The 19229-nt window shown below is 49.0% G+C and overlaps 1 long non-coding RNA gene across 17 annotated transcripts; it reads right to left on the bottom strand.

The window, feature by feature from the left end:
• Positions 1-4465: 4465 nt before the first annotated feature.
• On the bottom strand, positions 4466-15868 carry LOC311429080. 17 transcript variants are annotated; one of them, XR_014688052.1, is made up of 15 exons: positions 15762-15868; positions 15591-15640; positions 15112-15205; positions 14867-15002; positions 14021-14150; positions 13697-13832; positions 12990-13135; positions 11643-11832; positions 11423-11524; positions 10645-10743; positions 9843-9916; positions 9267-9412; positions 7799-8196; positions 6971-7003; positions 4466-6481 (listed from the first exon to the last, which is right to left on the bottom strand). It is a non-coding gene; the product is annotated as an uncharacterized lncRNA (long non-coding RNA). The 17 variants fall into 17 exon arrangements; XR_014688053.1 differs by having other exon boundaries at positions 11643-11810; XR_014688054.1 differs by lacking the exon at positions 11643-11832.
• Positions 15869-19229: the final 3361 nt, after the last annotated feature.

The raw sequence follows: 19229 nt of genomic DNA, 5'->3' as shown, positions 1-19229 counted from the left end.
GCCCAGCACCCAAACCCAATCACCTGGGAAAGGGGAGGGGCAAAGCACATGAAAGTAGGAAGAGAGCAAAAGGAGCAGCTGTGTTTTGTTTTGTTTTCCTTTCCTTTCCTTTGTTTTTTTAAATCTGTTTTATCTCAAAAACATTCAGAGAGCAGACAAGAGACCTGTGGTGTTTCTAGAAGCAAAAATCCCCTTTCGCTTTTGCTGCAGCTTTTAATGTTGAACTGATAACGGCACCAAGCAAGTAACTGAAACTTCTTCAACTGGAATTAGTTTAAACACGCTCACCGTCATCTGCAAACACAGAGAACCAGCATTCACTAGCCCTAACCCTAACCCCAACCCTCACCCTAAACTCTAACCCTAGCCCCAGCCCTAGTCCCTAAGCCCAACCCTGGTTCCCGAGAACTTCATTTCCAGGCATGCTCTGGGCGCTCAACATGGCCTCCCGGAGGTCCGGAGTCCCAGAACTACATTTCCCGGCATGCTCCGGGCACCCAACACGGCCTCCCGGAAGTTCGGAGTCCCAGAACTACATCTCCCGGCATGCTCCGGGCAGTCAACACGGCCTACCGGAAGCCTGGTGCCGGAAAACTACACCTACCAGAATTCCCTGGACAGCCAGCACGGCCAATCAGAGGCCGAGCTTTCGAGAACTACATTTAACCGCACTCACTGTAACCCTAGCCCTTCCCGCCCTTACACAAAAAAGCCTCAAGCCCTATCCCTAAACATCCTCGAAACCCCTACGGACCTAACCCAAACTATTTACCACACTAAACCCCTGAAGTCCTATGCCTAAAACCCCTAACCCAATAAATTAAGACGCTCAAATCCCAAACCCGCAAAATTGAGATGCTCAAATCCCAAACCCAAAAAAATAGGACGCTCAAATCCCAAACCCCCTTCCAAAAAAGAAAAAGAAAAATCAAGAAAAAAAAAATCAAACAAAACAAAAACAACAAAAGGGGTAGATCTGGTGGCATCTGCCCTGTAACCCTGCAAAAATCACGAGGGACCTAGAACAACAAAGCAAACGCACAAAATAACATTGACATCCTATCCATAAATGTGCTATAACAATTAATCACCTCCAAAGAGCTTCAAGCAATAAATGCACATACTACTAGATCGGTTTCCTCTAAAAGATCGTACCAGACCCTGACCCACCAAAAGAACCCTGCATGTAGCTAACAGAAGCATCAACAAAGCACTGACCCCAAAGAGCAGCCCGGGCAGAAGGAGCTCTCTGATGGCGTGCCTGGGGCTCCTATACCATTTGGCCCTGCCCAGCACCCAAACCCAATCACCTGGGAAAGAGGAGGGGGCAAACCACAAGAAAGAGAGCAGGAGCAGCAGCAGCTGTGTTCTTTTATTTATTTATTTATTTGTTTGTTTTGTGCCTATCCCTAGTTTACAGCATGCAGAGTGCAGACAAAAGAACTGGGGTGTTTCTAGAAGCAAAATTTACCGTATTTATGCCTCAGCTTTGAACATAGAAAGGACAATACAACCAAGAAAGTAAATGAAATATTTTCCACGGGAATTAGCTCTAACGTTAGTGTTAGGTCAGAGGTTGGACTCAATGATCTTGAGGTCTCTTCCAACCTAGAAGATCTGTGATTCTGTGTGATTTACATATGAAGAAAAATCTAGGAGCGTAGGAAATTACACATCAAAAAAAACAACGACGTAATAAGCAACGCGCATGCACGGCCCCACGGCCGCCTGCAGTACTCGTTTTCCACCAGCAGGAGGCGGCAGAGGGCGCCCCCGGGCCCCACCGCGCATGCGCCCCCCTCGGCCGCCTGCAGTACTCGTTCTCCACCAGCAGGTGGCGGCAGAGGGCGCCCCCGGGCCCCACCGCGCATGCGCGCCCCCCGGCCGCCTGCAATACCCGATTAAAACCAGCAGGTGGCGGCAGAGGGCGACCGCGGGCCTCACCGCGCATGCGCGCCCCTCGGCCGCCTGCAGTACCCGACTAAAACCAGCAGGTGGCGGCAGAGGGCGCCCGCGGGCCTCACCGCGCATGCGCACCCCCCGGCCGCCTGCAGTACCCCTTTCCCGTCAGGAGGTGGCGGCAGAGGGCGCACGCGGGCCCCACCGCGCATGCGCGGCCCCCGGCCGCCTGCAGTACCCTTTTCCCACCAGCAGGTGGCGGCAGAGGGCGCCCGCCGGCGCCACCGCGCATGCGCGCCCCTCGGCCGCCTGCAGTACCCTTTTCCCACCAGCAGGTGGCGGCAGAGGGCGCACGCGGGCGTCACTGCGCATGCGCGTCCCCCGGCCGCCTGCAGTACCCGATTAAAACCAGCAGGTGGCGGCAGAGGGCGCCACCGGACCCCACCGCGCATGCGCGCCCCCCGGCCGCCTGCAGTACCCGAATAACACCAGCAGGTGGCAGCAGAGGGCGCCACCGGACCCCACCGCGCATGCGCGCCCCCCGGCCGCCTGCAGTATTCGTTTTGCACCACCAGGTGGCGGCAGAGGGCGCCACCGGACGCCCACGGCGCATGCGCGTCACCCGGATGCCTGCAGTACCCCTTTACCACCAGCAGGTGGAGGCAGAGGGCGCCCGCGGGTGCCAACGCGCATGCGCGTCCCCCGGCCGCCTGCAGTACCCCTTTCCCACCAGCAGATGGCGGCAGAGGGCGCCCGCCGGCGCCACCGCGCATGCGCGCCCCTCGGCCGCCTGCAGTACCCTTTTCCCACCAGCAGGTGGCGGCAGAGGGCGACCGCGGGCCTCACCGCGCATGCGCGCCCCTCGGCCGCCTGCAGTACCCGACTAAAACCAGCAGGTGGCGGCAGAGGGCGCCCGCGGGCCTCACCGCGCATGCGCACCCCCCGGCCGCCTGCAGTATTCGTTTTGCACCACCAGGTGGCGGCAGAGGGCGCACGCGGGCGTCACTGCGCATGCGCGGCCCCCGGCCGCCTGCAGTACCCTTTTCCCACCAGCAGGAGGCGGCAGAGGGCGCCCCCGGGCCCCACCGCGCATGCGCCCCCCTCGGCCGCCTGCAGTACTCGTTCTCCACCAGCAGGTGGCGGCAGAGGGCGCCCCCGGGCCCCACCGCGCATGCGCGCCCCCCGGCCGCCTGCAATACCCGATTAAAACCAGCAGGTGGCGGCAGAGGGCGACCGCGGGCCTCACCGCGCATGCGCGCCCCTCGGCCGCCTGCAGTACCCGACTAAAACCAGCAGGTGGCGGCAGAGGGCGACCGCGGGCCTCACCGCGCATGCGCACCCCCCGGCCGCCTGCAGTACCCCTTTCCCGTCAGCAGGTGGCGGCAGAGGGCGCCCGCCGGCGTCACCGCGCATGCGCGGCCCCCGGCCGCCAGCAGTACCCGAATAACACCAGCAGGTGGCGGCAGAGGGCGCACGCAGGCGTCACTGCGCATGCGCGGCCCCCGGCCGCCTGCAGTACCCTTTTCCCACCAGCAGGTGGCGGCAGAGGGCGCCCGCGGGTGCCAACGCGCATGCGCGTCCCCCGGCCGCCTGCAGTACCCCTTTCCCACCAGCAGGTGGCGGCAGAGGGCGCCCGCGGGTGCCAACGCGCATGCGCGTCCCCCGGCTGCCTGCAGTATTCGTTTTGCACCAGCAGGTGGCGGCAGAGGGCGCCACCGGACCCCACGGCGCATGCGCGTCCCCCGGCCGCGTGTAGTACTTGCTTCCCACCAGCAGGTGGCGGCAGAGGGCGCCCGCGGGAGGCCTTGGCGGGCGGATCACAGCTCGCCTACTGTGCCATTCGGAGCTTGGGGCTGTATTTTTTCCAACGTATTTGCTACCCACACCCCGCGGGGCAGCTTGTCTTACAAAGAAGTCTCTCTGTTAATATTCTCTTTAAGGCGGGCACGAAGCATCCACTGCTCTTCTAAGCAAGCAACCTTCCTTCTGTGCTCCCTTCGGGATGCAGGACTACGTGCACTCAGATTTATTCCACTCATTTTTCTTCCCCTTTTCATTGGCACAGTCTCCAAGGACGCCTGGCTTTCTTCTCACAGACTCGCGTCCGTTTCAGTGTAAGGCATCTTTTCCCTCCGCTGCTCTAATCCAAATTCAAATTATCCAGATAAAACAATAGCGAGGTAAGAGAGAACTGTCTGAGTTAAAGTCACCATCTTTCTGTAACTAATTTAGCAGACAGCTGTACCGCATCAGAGGAGGAGGTTTAGATGCTAACCAGGTCAGGCACATCACGGTCAAGTGAGCGCCCCCGGAATCACTAAAGAAACTTAAGGAAGAATCTACTAGAAGAAAGCTGTCTCCTCTTACCACCGCCTATTTAAAAGATAGTGTAGTACAGGCAGTTCTACGTGCATAAAACCACATACACACAGTATACCTGACCCAAGTAAATTCCCTCTTAGAAGTCCACCATTAAGCAAAAGAGGTGTATTGTGGTGACATACAGCTGCCGTGTAATGATCCTGAAGGGATGAATCGCCCTATGTATTCCAAGGTACTACTGTGGTTTGTTTGGTTTTTTTTTCCCCCCCCCCCCAAGTACGTTCAACAGTACAGGTAAGTACGTTCCCGCTAAGAAAAAGAGTTCAGAATTGTTTATAACGAGTTCGTTCCAAGTGTCACTTTCTCACTTAACGTAGTAATAAAGATACGCTGCTGCTTTTGGATTTTATTTCCTTCTTGAATCTCACTGGTGTAATTCCAATGGTCAAACAACCTCTTCCAGAAAGACCAGCCCACTGCTTCACAGGAGAAGGAAAAGATGTCTCACACACGCTGGCTAGTACTAAAAAGAGTAATAGGAAGAGAAGTTCAGGCCATCAATGTAAGTATGTTTCCCTGCCTCTTCTGCTGGCTGGTCAAGTGGAATCCTCAGGACAGCCCCAATACCTTGTGAAGAGCTTCTTAACGCCAGCACAACTTCAACCTGTCTTTTAAAAGAAAGCTGTTAAAGGAGCAGGAGGCTGTTTTTAAATGAGAACAACCGAAAATAAAATTATCTGAAGAGCCACTTACTACTGGCATATTACCGTTTAAAAGGAAAATATTAATTACGTGCAGGTGCTCCAGTCTTCGTTGCATTTTCTGTGATTCACAACATTACCTTTGAACAAAAGAGTAAGAGGAACGGAAGGGAGGATATTAACTCGGGTAACCAAGGATTTGGTAAGCTGGAACTTGGTGTCTTTAACACTTTAGCCTTGGAGCAAAAATGTACACCCTGTACAGGCTGAGCTGACTGATGAGGCAGGTGCTCCAGGGTACGTGCTACCGGGAGGTAAGTAACAAACACATTCCGCAGCTATTACCAGAAGTGGGGTTTCAGGATATGCAGACTGGTTTCACAAAAAATATTAGCGGTCTGTTGGTGACAGACAATTCGAGGAATTCAGCGCTGCCCATTACAGACTCCTCAGATCAGCACTTAACGAGAATTAATAAAAGGGTTTATTTTTATATATATATATATATATATATACATATATATATATATATACATATACACACACCCACACCCACCCACCTATGTTCAAAAAAATGTATACAGTTAAAATATCAAATTAGTGATCCGGTAACAACACTGTTCAAAACCAATCTCTTTTGTATGAACATTAAAATAAATGCACACTTTTAAAAGCATTTATTTTTAGTGCTTCCAAAGCACAGCGTGTGCCAAGGCAAGGCCACCTGAAGAATCTCCGTCCTCCTCACGGGATGAAAGAGAACTGAAGTCAGGGACCTGGGAAGCCTCAGGTGCGCTTTCATAATGTCTGCAGATAAAAACAGAAGAGAGTCTGAGGTAGATTGTTTAGTAACCACCAAGTGGTAACAGTCACAGGGCTGTCTTTAGCTTTCATTAACACAACAGCAGTTTCTTTACTCTCGATCTACGCTGAATCTCAAGTTTAAAGGCATGGCTAGCAGTTCTCGGGAACAAGGCCCTCGTCTCTGTGCTGGCAACATGCAATATTACCAGTGCAGGTGTTTCTGGGAGTTTTGTTTGTTTGTTTGTTTTTTTATTGGGACACACACACACACACACACCAGATGGGATCTCTCCACAATGCAGACACTGTGTGCATTTGACAGTGCCCCATTTTAGTGCGATCCACTGCCTATTGCACGTAAAACGGCTAATGACAGTATTCAAGTGAGTAAATTCTCACCACCTGCAGGAGGGGCAGCAATGGTTATTTTTTTCAGCCTGTTGAGCAAAGAGCACCCTCCACAGGAAAAAAGCCACACCTTTCATAGCACGTCCTTAAGGTTACAGCCCAGCTTCTGCCGATAGAGGTTCGTAAAGTTAAAGCTCTGCTGCTTCTTCTCGGACTCTGACAGTAAGATCACTTGACCGCCAGGATGGCGAGGGCAACAGCTACGTCCTCTTCCACTCTTCTGCGGCACAGCAAACTCATTCCCGGTCCGTATTCCTCTGGCTGGTACACTATTATCTACCGTTCACCTGATTAACTCTGTTGGGTAGGCTGTTGAACTCTAGCTCCTCTAGCGTTCTCTCTAAGTGCTGTATTAAGACACGATTTTTAAACCTAGGGAAGTAATTTCATTTCTTCTTCCAAAAACAGCAGTTAAATAACTCAGTATTATTTGGCCACGACAAACAGTATTAGCAGAGGCTCTCTGTTTCCAGCATGGAAGAGCTTCCCTCATTTCTGACGCCAGAATGGCAAATTTAATTTGATACAGCCATCTTTCCCCAACCCACGCAAATTCTGGGTCTTTCTTCCATAACCACCCGTATCTTTCTATTTCACACTTCAGCTCTAGGTAACGACCATTTACTTCAGAAAATACAACGGCAGTTTGACCGCTGAAACTGTAATAATTTAAGTATGTCAAAACAAAACACTTGTTTTGGAAAAGACTGAGATTTGCTATCATGAACAACGTTAGCGTTTAACTCCGAATCATTCGTATCTATACAAACCTTGCTCCTTCCCTTATAGCAAATTCAATGAAATACTTCTGAGTTTCCATCGGTCCTTGTACGTACCTCCTCAAGAAGAGAGAAGATTTTTTTCACGATCTTAAAGAAGAGATCCAAACGGATATTAGAAACAGATCTTGTAAATGCATTTTCAGTAAATCTCAACAGCCAAAGGAAAAACAACAAAGCCTAGAGTTTCCCATTTCTGCATACAGTAATGCACGTAAGAAAAAAAAGCCAGCATACCAATAATTTGAAGTGATATCGATTAGCTGATATTCAAATGTAACGCTGAATTTTGTTCTCTTAAAAGAGCAGTATCTAGAAACACCTGCCCTTGGAAAATGCAGACTAGGTTTAATCAGCAGAGAAGCCTTGCATCTCCACGAACACGCTGCCATGATCAGCAGTTAATAGAAACAAAGGGATACCAAGCCACGTTTCAACCTAGAGCTGTCATTTTTGAAAGCAGAGGTTTAAGATAACTACTCTTTACAAGATGACCGATCTATGTGGAGCATGAGCACGATTGTCTCGTATAAAGTTTAACAAAAAAAAAAAAAAAAAAAAGTAGCGCCAAAGAATGAACCGGACACCTTAGATGTGAAACAACAGTATTTTTTCATTGGTTTCTGTGTTTTCTTCTCTGAACCAACTATGAAAACACGAATGGCGCTGTGACTAAGCCTGCTTAAGAGTGCTGCAGTAAGGACAGTGAGGATATAAAGTTGGACTGTGAATACATGTACTTACTTTCTTGTTCTTCCACTACTTGTACACGACTAATCAAAAATCATTCCAAATCTGAGGTTTTATTTTCAAAATAGATCCTCATTTCAAGAAAAAGTCTTCTGTACCCCTAGCCTATTTTTAATACACTAATAAAGAACTTACTTCTTCCACGTTTGCGAACCTCTTTCACCACTCTGATTTTAATGCCAGCATCGCTTCCCTCCAACATTGTAGGTGTTATTTTAAATCAATTTGGCACAGATTCAGAAGTAGACTCCATCACTCGTTTTTGGTCATCTCCAGCCACGCTGTAATTTAGAGGCCCTCGAACAAGTGCATTGGTACCAGGTTTACGATCCAAGCCGTCTTTGCATCATTTAAGCAATTGAACTCATCATGTAGAGAGTCTAAGTCACCAGGTGACATTTCATCCTCTCCCTTAACAGCTGGAACCGAAGAAGCCATTTGCACAGACAAGCCATCAATTTGCTCTTCCAGCAACTGACAGTTTTCTGCTTTCTTCTCTCCATTACCATCTTGGACAGTACTGATACCAGTGTCTGAAAATTAAGAAGGAGCTTAGTAGTGCATATAACTGCAGGATCAAAAAACACAGAAGGACGTTATTCTGCATCCCTTCTTGTTGAAAGTACTGTGGAGAGAGTTACTCAGCACTGTCAGATCACTTCAGTAGTTTTATTCACCCTTTGACGCAACCACAGGAATACCTCCTTTTGGGCTGCTACCGTCTCATATGACTGTCGTGAAGTTATTTGCTGTATTCCCATTTCAGTGACTAAAGTAAACTAAAGTTTCCCCTCCTTCCCCGAGTTCCAGCAAATTTTTCTTTCGACTCTGCTGCAACAGGTGGGTAAATTACTATTTGTGAGAAATTTAAAAATTTTTTTTTTTTTTTTTTTACACACTTTCCTTCCCCACTTCTCCCTTCCCCACTATAGAATACACAAATGAGAATTAAAAGCTGAAATGAAATCCTTGCTACCGCCAAACCATCGTGGTGAAAGGTTTCAGCACTTTTTAGAAACAGTTCCAAATTATTGCTCATTCAGGACTTCGTTACCTATAGCAACAGCCTGTTTGTCTAAGCCGACCAAAGAAATTCAGTCCCAATTAACTCTAAAACTTACGTGTCCTTTTGAATTAACACAGAAAGCACGGAGACCTTTTTTTTTTTTCCTGCACATTATGTCCATTTATGACCACACAAGTTCCTGTACTACAACAACTCCAACATACTTTTATTTGTTGGCATGCCTTTGAGGTTCAGATATGGTGACGGAGATCCAGCAGCACAGGGTGGCCCTTTCCCACCAACATGGTTTGTCACAACAGTGACTGTGGCCGTCGCAATAGCGGCGACGTGCTACGCCTTCTCTCTTTAGTGATGCTGGAGTATTGGGCTCTCCAGGACGCTTGATCTTATTCTGAGGCCCAGCAACAAATTTATCTGCTTCATCTATCATCGTACCCTGAAAAGACTTTTTTTTTTTTTTTTAAATATAAGTAAAAAACAATTGCTTCGTCAATTCACTACCAGAGTATTTGCCTCCGTGTTACAATTCAGTTACTTTTCAAATAATGATACAGCAGATAGCAAGACTTCTCCTACCTTCTCATCCTGTTTGAACAGACTGCCAAGTGTATGAAGAAGCCTTTTTGGTTGATCTGGATCGATCTCCCGAAGGGGTGAAGGCATCATTTTCAACTACTCCTGATGATTTCCCCTTTGAGCAACAGGAACGCCGTGAAGGCAGTCTGCAGCAGAACAAGGTATCTAAATTTAGTCTACCTTAAGACTAAGGAAATACAAGCCTCGCATGCTTCCATTTCCAGTGTTAGCATTTAAGATCTAGAAATCACTATTTCCTCCCTCTACAAAACAAAGGAAAAGCAAAAGGCAAATAAAGCCCCTCTTTCCTTTCACCGTCACTATAAGAACATCTACTGCATCCTGTTGCACAGGAAAGCTCACCCATGAAACTTAATTTTCAAATTCCAAGCACGCACAACATGTTTTGTGACAGAAGGCAGAAATTTCATTCTTTTCCTTCGGAATCTAGGGAAGGACGACTGACCCAAGAAACGATGCAAAGTCTACTTCCTCTCCCACACCGAGGACAGAAACACTACTTAGGTGAATTAAATAGCTGTACCAGAATATTAATAAATAATTGTGTCCATTTACCTTCATCCTGCCCCACGATATCCCTGCGTGTTTTCAGAAGATTGGTTCTCATTCCGGTTAGCTGATCTAGAAGACTGTGACAAGACATATCATATGCATTTCTGAATGCCCGTGGCTTCAAATCCTAGTTTTATAATAAAACAAGTAACTTTCAGTTAACCCGCGAGTTCTCACGCACAAAGAAATTGCTCTGTGGGCTGTACTACCGTTAACTACTAAAAAAACAAAACAAAACAAAAAAAAATTCCAAAACAACTTCAGACATTCTGAACGTATTCTGAAACAACTTTCTTTCCATCTCTCCGGAAAGAGCTTTCCTCCTATCTGTGACAAAGGAAAAAAAAAAAAAAAAAAGTTGTGATCGCGGGAGTCGTTACACAAAGCCACACTCTGTGAATTCACTACTACAGTTAAGATCATTTTTAGTCAAAAATACCTCGGCAGCAATGCTATCACTGCAAACATAGCGTTGCCAAAAAAAAAAAAAAAAAAAAAAAGAAATTCAACTCAAGATATAGGAGAGGGCGAGCTAAAAGCACAAATAACATGACCGATGGAGGCTGCAACAACCACCTGGTAGATGGTTGTCCACAGCCCTCGGATTGCATGGTCGTCTTTCCTGACAAACGAATACTGGAAGAACAGAAAAGATACACCGTGTGTCCGCAAAAGCCTTCGGGGAGACTACTGAAAGGAAAACCAAACCAAAAAACTAGGAACAGCAAGTGGCGTATACGTCAGTTTTGTTAACAGAGCACCACTAATGTACCAGGAATTTCCACATTCTTCGCCCCTCCTCTACCTTGAAAATGTCACCCAATTCTGTCAGTGTCTTCACCATCAGCATTTATTTATTTATTTCGTTTTTCACGTGGACATCCGAGGAAAACATTTCGAGTCCCTGTCATCGAGGAAGAAGAGGAGAGGGGGGAAAAAAAAAAAAAAAAAGAGAGATGAGGGGGGAAGAAGCACTGCCATTCCTTTCCTCGGTAACGCGAGCAAAAAGCTCAGGCGCTCAGCAACAACGTGCTTTGAAAGATAAAACACAGAAGAAACTGCACGTTATTTAGTCTCAGCTATAGAGTCACGTGTATTTGTACCTGCTCATTTATTCATCTGCCAGTGTATTTTAGTACAAACGCTACAGAACATAGAAACCGCAAGGTTACTACTACCTTTTGTGACCGACGCGATCTTTGGCAGGAACAGCTATCGAAAAAGAACCAACAAAATCCCCTTCGTCGACAGCCATCCGAACCTTTATCGTCTAACAGCAGTCCTACAAACATCCCCTGGGATGCTCAACTCCTGAAACTTTCTGTTCAACTTGAGGCAGAACAAGCCCTTACCCTGGGCACCTTCACCCAGCTCTCCACTGCTAGCAGAGTAGCACCCTGATACTGTCCAGGACGCGCTGCAGCAGCCTACTCGCTTACGCGTATTTACTGCAGCCTGGTTCGAGACGCGCACAGAGGGACCCACGAAAAATCCACCCTTTCCTTCAGAGAAGTAAATACATACATACATACGGACGACACGGTAAGGAAGAAAAGCTGAACACACAGCATGCGGTCCTTTACCGTGGGGCAGATCCAGCATCAGCACAAGGAGCTTTGGGGCACGTGAGCGATCATCTACACCGGCCATCGCGACAAGCCAAACTCACGCACACAAGCCTCGACCTAAAAACACAGAACACATTAAGTTCCTTTATAGCTTATGGAAGTAACAACCAGCATCTCAGATGCAGTTGGATAGTTGGATTGCATCAGCTTAGGGACTGCCTCCTTCAAAACGCACAGGGGGGTGGGGAAACCAGTCTTGGAAACCTGTTGCCTAACAGGAAGGAGACTGTTGTCTTCTCCTCCATAGGTGACGTTCTTCCAAGCATCGTCCTGCTCCTGGATTTTACCAGCCGCGACGGGATGGTCCTACCGGCGTGAGTCGGGAACGCTTCCCACGGGGTTTCTGTGACACTGAAGTAAGTTTTCTGCAGGTACAAGTAACGCAGCACGAGACGGCAAGGAAGCTAAGGCACCGTCTGCAGCACAGCACGTGTGCGATATTGGGCCTGAGGGGACCAGTCAAAGCCTGCAGTAATCGCTGAACAGGTGGGCAAGCAGGGAGCCCTACGGGAAACAAAGCTCACGTTCTGCAAAGCTCTTTTCCCGTCAAGAAGACGGCCTTTTCTATTCAGCGCATTTACTGAACTTTAGGCTACTTCCCATTCGCTTTGGCAAGTTAGCCTTTGCGTAAGCCAAGAGGTTTTAAACTGCCAAGCACCACTGATGGTTCTTGTTCTCCAACAACAGGGAATTTCAATCAGGGCACTCGTTAACAGGAAAGCCTGGCTCTGTTTCACACAAATCACGTACCTAAACCACGGAGACAGGAGTCTGCAGGAAGAACTCTTTAAAAGGTGAACTTAAAGAGAAGGATACTACTCATTTTTCCAGAACTTCTGCAAGGACTGCGGCAAAAAAAGGCTGAACCAGGGACGTCTCTATCATCATCCCCTCTAGAATTCAGCAACTCCATACAGTTATGGGGCAAATACCACAGCTGCAGCGCAAGACAAACAAAGACCTCGAAGGTCACGTTTCTGCCTGCGTACCGAGTTCCGCTGGGAAGACCCCCCACCTCTGGAAAGACCCCCAGCCGCTCAACTCCCAAGCAACGTTGCCACGGCCAGTGCTTACGCAGAGTTTTGCTCTCTCTCGCTGCTCAGTACAGGCCCAAGGCCTCCTTTATTGCACACAGTTCAAGCAAAACTCTTGGGACATAACCAAGAGACAGACAGACAGACAGACAGAAATTGCCTCTCACGTCTGTCCTCACTGACCGCAACCAGCGTCCTGGAAAGCCCCGCAAGCACCGGTCTATTCCTAGGACAACTCCGAAAGCTGAGGCGGGACAAAGTTTAGCCTCTCGTACCAAAGACTGAGCAACAGACAGAGCCTGACAGGCCAGTTCATTCTAGGTCTAAGAGGCTACTACGACTCGGCAGGCACTACGTGCCTTCCTTCCCTTTGCGCTTCCCAGCGCCGAGCAGCTCGCGCTTCCGCAAATTCAATGAAGCCTTGGAGCCGGGGCTGCAGGAAGCTTACGAGCACGCCTCGATTCCACCCCGAGGTCGCTGCGACTTACCTGGGCAGTCGGGACGGACGGGCTGCTCTCTCTCCTGAGAACCCTGCGACCGCAGCACGCCAGCTGCGGCTTTCCTCGCTTTACCCGGTGCGCCACCTTCGCTCGGCAACAAACCCCGCAGGGGTCCTAGCGGCGGGGAGCTGCTTCTGCCCCGGTGAACCGCAGCACAAGGAGAGAGCCGGCTGTCAGGACGCAGGGAGAGGAAAGCCTCCGAGGCGCGGCGCGGCGCAGCCCAACGATCAAGCGCAGCGAGGACCCGCGCCCGGCCTCAACACCCCCCGCCCCTCCCGGCCCGACGCTCCGAGGAGGCACCCCCGGAGGCTCTCGCTCGCCTCACCGCCGGCAACCGCGCTCGCCGCCAGCGGCAACCTGCGCCTCCCGGCGCGCACGGCCCGGCCCCGGCCCGGCCCCGGCCCGGCCGCGCAGCCCGGAGCCCACGTGGCCGCCCGGCAGCGCAGAACTACAGCTCCCAGCATGCCTCGGGACGGAGCACTCCAGCCAATCCAGAGGGGCGTCGGCCACGCGCACGCAACGGCACCTCCTCCTGCTGCCCTCTCTGCCCCCCCCCGCCGCCGCAGCCGCCCCCATCTCCCCTGTCCCCTCTCCCCCAGCCCCTCTCGTGCTCCGAGCATCTCCAGCATTTCAGGAACTGGAACCCTGGAACCGCTGACGTCTGGCACGTGTCAGAAACGTGGCAGGAGACGTACTCTGCTGTCGCAAGGCACTTGCAAAGCCGGCCCGACAGCTGAAGCAGACTCACACAGTCCACCGAGCAACTCGGGGCCCCCACTGCTGTCCACTCACCCTCATGCTTCGTTCAAGCTTCCGTGCCTACGCCCTGAGCTACAAGAAACAAAGAGAGAAGGTCACATCCACAATGGATACGCAAACAGCGCGGCACATGCAGAGGACTCAAACACAGAGACCAGAGTCAGACAAATAAAAAACAAACAAACAAACAAACTGAAGTCCACAAATGCCACAAGGCCATGAATGCATAGCAGCCCCGGCAGGGGTAATGACAGACATACCCTTTGCAGATGAAAAAGGTGACCCTGCTCAGACTCTTGGTAATACTGCACCAACGCGGTCAAGCCTCTTGTAGCATGTCATCAAGCTGGTTTTAGTCCTCTGGAGAGTTACACGAGTGGGTTGATTCATCTAGAGATTAAAATACAGATCAAACACAGGAGCGTATCATCCCACCATCCCAAAAAAAAAGTGAGCCAGCAACCTCTGCTAAATATCCCTCTATGAAGTGAATTCCAAGCCCTTAGAATTCCAGAAATCCATAGACTCCAGCCCGCCTAGAGAACCCGGCAACTGACTGAAGGAAAAACAAAGCACTTACCCCCAAAGAGCAGCCCAGGCAGAAGGAGCTCTCTGACGGCATACTTGGGGCTCATATACCTTTTGGTCCCACCCAGCACCCAAACCCAATCACCTGGGAAAGGGGAGGGGCAAAGCACATGAAAGTAGAAAGAGGAGGAGCGGCAGCTGTGGTTTATTTACTTATTTATAAGGCTTAGCTCAACAGCATGCAGAGGGCAGACAGGAGAACTGGGGAGTTTCTAGAAGCAACAATCCCCATGCTTTCACTGCAGCTTTGAATGTTAGAAGGACATTACCACCAAGCAAGTAACTGAAGCTTTTTCAGCTCGAATTAGCTCAAACTTTTATTTACGCAGAAAGAAAAATCTAGGAGCAGAACAGATTATACGCCAACAAAATCAATTCCGTTCCACTCGCAGCAAAAATCACTTACTTCAGCAGGCTATCTGAGAACCAAAAGGCTATGCTGATGGGTCAAAACACACTACAGGACACTGGGGCCGGGCCCTCCGCTGCACCCACTTAAAACCCATCCCTACACTCACCAAGGTGCAACCCCAACCCGAACACAGACGCAGCATTTCAGCCTCAACACAGTTTCCAGAACTGCTGGAAAGCAAGCTTCATCCTCAGCGAGGCGTGCTCAGGCTGCACAGGAGGGGGCTTCGGGCACCTCTTTGCCTACCGAAGGAGACCGCCATCAGCACCTGCTTTGTTCCGATCCTAAAGGCTAACATCACAGCCCACGTCGCCTGGGACACCTGATAAACAGAAGAGAAAGCAGCCATACCGTTTTCAAGCCGTCCCTGCACGTGTCGCTCCTCGATGATCTGCAACCTCTTCTCAAATCCTCAACCGCTTCTGTGGAGAGCCTGCCATGGCACCTGCAAAGCAAGACCCTTCGCAGTCACCTCGTGCTACTTGGCAGTTCTGCTCCAATCCAGCTCACAAACAGCCCGCCCTTCCCGTGCTGCTCTTCAGAGTGCAGCTTGGCCCCTCTGAGCCTGTGCGACACACCTGTGAAACAAAAAGAAAAGCATAGGCTGAAGCAGCATCCAAAGCCACAGCACAGCTGGGACAGTTACTCTCATCTGCTCCCTAACCTCTGCTCCCTCACCTGCCCTCGAGGCAGATGCTTCCATCTGCTCTCTTAGGCCAGCTACAACACCCCTGAAATATAAACAGGATTTTTACTGTACTTTGTGCAGGTAAGTAACTGCAGTGACAACTGCACCCCTAAAGTACCTGCTACATCTGTTCATCGCTCACCTTGCCAAAAGCAGCTCCGGTCAAGTCCCGCGTTGTACACTGTGTTTCAGCTTTAACAAATGAAAACGGTCACAAGATAATCATTCAGCTGCCAGCATTAGCACCCATCCCTCAACAACACAAAGGGACCCCGTTTACAATATTATCATTTCAAAACAGCAGCCCCCATACCTCAGCACACCTCGGAAGTAGACCAAGCCAGTCACCGAGCTGCCTACGGAGCGCTGAACAGTTCCGGAAGGAGCTCTTTCCTGTGACAGGTTCCTCCAAAGGTTTACACTCTACTGGGGACAGGAGAGAAATAAAAATAAAAGTTTCAAGAACCCCTTATCTGTAAGCTTTCAAGATTCCACAGACCTCCTCCTCAAGCACACCGTTCAAGCACTATGCGAGCAGCTGCTCACAAGCAGCTCAACTCTTCCCCCCCACACACACATCTGACAAACACCACAGAGATGACTGTGCCTGCTGCCCTTCAGTACGTGCGCAGAGGCAGACCAGATGTCTTCGCCAACACAGTCCGGACAATGTATTAGCACACCCATGCACTGCCACGTTAGCTGTCATCACTAACTGCCAGGCAGGACAGCTCCAGACCAAACACATACACACACAGCCACGCCACAAACACTACAAACAAAACACACAACACAAGGCGCAAGAAAAAGTGACCCCCGGAGGGAAGCCCTATGGCAACAGCAAGTCACAACAGGTGCTCTGCACCAGACCCAAGGAGAGACTCAAATGTCACGACACGCGACCGGAAGACACTGCCAGAACTGGGGTGATGGAGGCCTAAAAAGCCTTCCTTCAAGACAAGAGACCAGAAGGATGGGGACTGAAAACCCCATATGATTCAAAGATTGAAGCCGAAATTCCTTTAAGCGGTATATTCTTTATTGCAGCGCTGGATGCACGGGGGGATCTCTCCACCTATCGTGCATACCCAAAGCAGAAAGCAGTCTTGAATTTATACAATCAATCTATCAATATTCTACCGGCGCCTATACATATTCATTGCCTTGATTAAGGAGGTATTGGGGAGGCATTGGGGAGGCAAGGACAATCCCCAGACATGGACTGTATATCTCGAAACAAGACACTGAAACTCACGATAAGGAAGCGGCAGACGGACAGAGAAACAAACGTAAGGACTATAAATCTCAAAACTGGACATTGGAATTCATTATAAAGATACAACAAAGGGAAGAATTGGCAACAACCAGCTCTTGCAATTAAGAAACCTGCCAATTCAGCAGATTCCTGACCAAAGGTGAAAAGTACACTGTGAGGAAGACTCGGGGTCTTCCTCCCAAAGACCCCTGCCCACGTCCCAAAGACCCCTGCCCACAATTCTTGGAAGGCTCTACGCAGGCGCAAGGTGCCAAAAGGCTAATTAGCATGAGAAGCGAGGGAAGGCGGGGATAGGTAATGCATATGTATAGGTGCTTGTAGAATATTGATAGATTGATTGTATAAATTCAAGACTGCTTTCCGCTTTAGGTATGCACGATAGGTGGAGAGATCCCCCGTGCATCCAGCGCTGCAATAAAGAATATACCACTTAAAGGAATTTCGGCTTCGATCTTTGAATCAATCTGGCACCCCAGATGGGACGACCTCTCTGCCGGACCGCAGGACCCGCTGGGGACAGGACTCCCTAGGGTACCCCCGGGATTTCCCGGAGGGACTCCTCGACTCACCGGATCACTGCGGAGGCAGACAAGGACCCCATCATTGTAAGTGAGTATATTCTTTATTCTGGTTTGGTTTTCTGGTAGACCGGTCATCTGGGACTGTCCAGTAAGTCGGAAGGTGACTTCTGCAGGACAGTATTTGGTATATACTTTGTGGTTAGTGCCACAAGTATATCTGGGGACCTTGGGGTCCATCTGTATCTGGAACTGTCTGTAAGTCAGAAGGTGATCTTCTGCGAGGCAGTGTTTGGTATATACTTTGTGGTAAGCACCATAAGTATATTTGGGGACCTTAAGGAAAGAGCTCGCTTTAAGGTCCATCTGGAATTGTGTTGTCTATTTCGGTTTTCTGACTCATGGAGTATGGTATTTAACTTTGGTTATTGTTACTGTGATTTTGGCTATTTTTCTGGTGGTAATAGTAGGTTCGTGGCATTGTTATAAGAAAGATATCGTTACGGTGTTACACAGTTCGGTTTTCTGACTTATCGCATGTGGAATTTGACTCTGACTATTGTTATTGTGATTTTGGCAATATTGCTGGTAATAGTAGTTTTGTGACATCGCTACTGAAAGATAATGCGTGCCCGTATTTTTGTGAGTGATACGTTTTGTGATACGCTTTTGCAAGTAACATGTGTATTCTGAAAGTGTAAACTGGAAAATGGGGGGGCAAACAAGCAGTGAAATTTTAAAGAAAAGTGTGTTAGGATGTGTTTTAAGTCACTGGAAGGATATTGGAGGATCTGCCGGTGGAAGTGTGAACAGGAAAACATTGATAAAATATCGTAATCAGTGGTGGCTGCTTTATAAGCTGGAATGTGGAGAAGAGTGGCCCCTAAATGGAACTTTAAACTATAATATTTTGCTACAGTTAATGTTGTTTTTTGAGAAGCAGAACAGGATGAAATGTTGTATACTGATGTTTCAGCATCTTGGTGGGAAAAGGTACGGAATTAAGTTGGCCCCTGACTGAGCCTTTGATGATGGCATTAGAGAAGTACAGGCTGGAGAAAGATAAAGGAAGTGTTAAAAGGGTTGTTGAAAGTGTTAAAGGTGTTTGAAGTTGAATGAGCAGGGAAAGAGGATGTAGGAATGTTAATAGTTCTGCCTCTGCCCGAGGCAGAGATCTTAAAATCATGGGTGTTAGCCCTTTGGGGCAAAGGGACCATGATGGGTCCAAGAGAGAGTTGTCACAGAAACAGAAAACCAGTTAACTCTTAAAACAACCTGAGTTCATGTGCGAGCTCAGATTGCCAATGGGACCGCTCAGGGAACTGTGGACAATTGCATTCCCCTGACCGACCCCCACTAAGACCCGAATCATCCTGAAAATTATGAACAGTTAAGTAAATACTAAAACCTGGATGAATTGGGAATTGAGAATATGCTTCCAACAAGGTCTAGAAGAAACCCCTATGGAATTTTTGGACCAACTCTGAAATGTAATGAAAATAAATAAATAAATAAATAAATAAATAAATAAATAAAACAAAACGGTTTGGACCTGGCTTCGGAGGACAAATTGACTAGTCTTTTCCTAGGGTAATTGACCCCTGATTTCAACAGGAATAATGGGGACTTGGGGAATCTACCCTAGCGGATCCTCCACTGGTTATAATGAAGCTAGGGGAGGAATGGAAGTGAAATTTCTTATTGATATGGGGCAACATATTTAGTTCTAAATCAAGCATTAATGCCTTTACAGAATTATTATGTTAGGGTAAAAGATGTGTCGTGGTTTAACCCGGCCGGCAGCTAAACACCACACAGCCGTTTGCTCACCCTCCCCCTCCCTCTCTGGGACGGGGGAGAGAAATGGAAAGTGAAGCCCGTGAGTTGAGATAAAGACAGTTTAATAAGACAAAATAAAATAATAATAATAATAATAATAATACAATGATGATAATAGTACCACTACTAATAATGTGTACGAACAAGT

Source organism: Aythya ferina (assembly GCF_964211825.1).
Source record: "Aythya ferina genome assembly, contig: HAP1_SCAFFOLD_294, whole genome shotgun sequence".
Lineage (NCBI taxonomy): Eukaryota > Metazoa > Chordata > Aves > Anseriformes > Anatidae > Aythya > Aythya ferina.
Note: the sequence above shows the minus strand (reverse complement) of the source record. Positions and strands in the feature narration are given on the sequence as shown.